This window comes from Clytia hemisphaerica, unplaced genomic scaffold, assembly GCF_902728285.1.
Source record: "Clytia hemisphaerica strain Z4C2 unplaced genomic scaffold, Clytia hemisphaerica genome assembly, whole genome shotgun sequence".
NCBI classification, from domain to species: Eukaryota; Metazoa; Cnidaria; class Hydrozoa; order Leptothecata; family Clytiidae; genus Clytia; species Clytia hemisphaerica.
Window position 1 is genome coordinate 1 of NW_027103919.1, and position 2,528 is coordinate 2,528.

The following is a 2,528-nucleotide window of genomic DNA, read 5'->3' on the forward strand; positions in this document are numbered from 1 at the left end:
AGATATAAAAAAATTCTATTATTCTAAATTAATTTAACCAAAGTTGTAAATGAATGTATAGTTCAATTGTATATTTTTTATTTTGCAAATATGAATTTCAAAACATAAATGAGTGCTTACTGTATGTGTAAAAAACCTACTTCATCCTCCTTCAAATTTGCCTGCAGCAGACATAAACAGAAATCTAAAATTATTAATTTTCTGGTGTCAAAGTGTGCCATGTCCTATTGGATTAAAAAAAAAAAATTAAAAAGATCTTGAAACAATTTTTCATTTTTTTTCGAAGCTTTTCCTATTGATTTTCTATTTTAGAAGGTGCGTAAGGGTGAACAAACTCTCCTACCGTGGTCATGGCCAAATAATAACAATAAGTCCCTCAAGTACGTTCACAATACGTTTCAAGAACGTTTCTGCTAGAACATACCTCTAACAACGTTCTTGAAACGTTTTTAAAACGGTTATGAAAACGTTCGTTTCAAACGTTTAGAACACGTTTTATAATCGTTTCGGAAAAACGTTTTTAAAAGCGTCAAATAGAACGGTTTAAAAACGTTATCTGGACGTTTTAGAAAACGTTCAAAAAACGTATTTTAAACGTTTTTTTGCCGGCTGGGTTTCGCATGACGACGGGCCTACATTGTCCAGAGTTGCCCGTCGTTAGGAAAATTCATTGTTACGTCACTTTTTCAAAGGAAAATGAACAATGCGTTGACATCATTTCTCTCATTTTTTATTTCTGACGTCAGAAACTATAGCAATTTTTTATCTCTTTCCGCTTGTTTTTTCTGCTTTATTTCGCTATTTTTCCTGGATAAAGTGCTAAAAATCAATCGAAGCTGAAGGAAACGGTTAACAAATACAATAATGACCGGTTTTTTTCGGGCTGTACTGAAAATATTGCCCTCGGTCAACGCAACAACCTCGCAAGCTCGGTCGTTACTTGACCTCGGGCAATATTTCTCAGTACAGCCCTCACTAACCGGTCATTATTGTATTAGTATTTGGCACTTCCCATTAGAGTAAAACATTGCAGGGTCCCACGCGTGGGAAACATGTACTTTCCCAGCCTTTTAATTTGACTTTCCCACCCGTGGGAGCCGATGACTTTTTCCTGTGAATAGGGTTGTGTAGGTAGGCCAAGCAGTGTTAATTAGACACCACCACAGATAAATAAATGTAAAAAGATGTGTTCAGTCAGTCAGGAGTTCTCTCCTAATTAAGCATATTTTTTTCGATCGCCTGGACTTTCTTAATTAGGATTATCCCTTTGTTTTTCAATTCTAATTAAAGGGAAATTAACGTTTCAAAATTGTCAACAAATAAATTACAGATTCAAATAGAGCTCATTGAGACAATTTCAAATGTGTGAAATCAAGTGCGTATTACTTATGGGTAATGAATCAACGGATCCTGCATTAATGTACTTCCCAGTTTTCTCAAAGGTAACGAATCGAGTGGGGATTGAACCCACGACCTCTCGCTTGCCGGGCGATTGCTCTCCCAACTGCGCTATCGGTTCGTTGCTATAACACTAGTTCGTAGTAGACGAGGGGAGCGACGTGCTCAATGTTCACCATCCGGTACCTGAATTCTACGAATCAATAGAATTGCCACGAACTGAGACACAGCTAGTGTCCAATCTCCAACCAACCCGCTAACTTTGAGAGAACTGTTAAGCTATGTACATTGGGGAGAGGCATAAGCCCAACGGAGCCCCGATTTCGGACAATTAGTCCATCAACAGTCACAGTCAGTGACAAGCGAGAGGTCGTGAGTTCAATCCCCACTCGGTTCGTTACCTTTGAGAAAACTGGGAAGTACATTAGTGCAGGATCCGTTGATTCACAATTTCAAATATATATGGTTTATAGGGCTTTACTCTTCTACATCCGGAATAAGAGTTGTTTGAAAATTCCCTTGCGTTGCTATGGATACGAAAAATGTGACGTAGCACACGCCCTGTGTTTCTCTTTTTTATAAGGGAAGAGTGGTGAATGATGATTTAAAATGCAGTTTTTGAGTTTCTTTTTACCGTTAGAAAGTTCACTGCACCTTTGGAATACTAACTAGACTCTCCTAGTATTATTTCTTCAACGTTTTGCTATAACTACTCTAAAAAATATTAATTTTCATGTTTTTTATCTCTTTTACAACCAAATATAGTGTAACAGTAAGAATAGTTGGAGCACACGTGACGTCACAAAATCAACAGAGGGGGAGTTTTTCTCCATTGTAGAGTCAAAATCGTGAGAAACTAAAGATTGAATAACTCAATGAATAAAAGACATTATGAAGTGGTTCTTTTTTTGTTCGATCACATTTTTCTTCCACTTTAATGTTTCGAAAAAAAATTTTAGGGTTAATTGCAAACGTTAATTTCCCTTTAAGAATATGATTTTTAAAATTCAGATTCTTCACCATCAAACAAAATCTGCAAATTCTAACTATGAGAAATAGATAGAGCAGGTCAAAGATGATATATTGAGCCAAAAATCAAAACAAAATTTGGGCGGAGGGCTTGAAAAAGA

At 36.4% G+C, this 2,528-nt stretch overlaps 1 non-coding gene across 1 annotated transcript; it reads right to left on the reverse strand.

Moving 5' to 3' along the window:
• Window positions 1-1,446: 1,446 nt before the first annotated feature.
• Trnaa-ggc (transfer RNA alanine (anticodon GGC)) lies at window positions 1,447-1,519 on the reverse strand. Its single transcript has one exon. It is a non-coding gene; the product is annotated as a tRNA-Ala (tRNA).
• Between the last annotated feature and the right edge of the window lie 1,009 nt (window positions 1,520-2,528).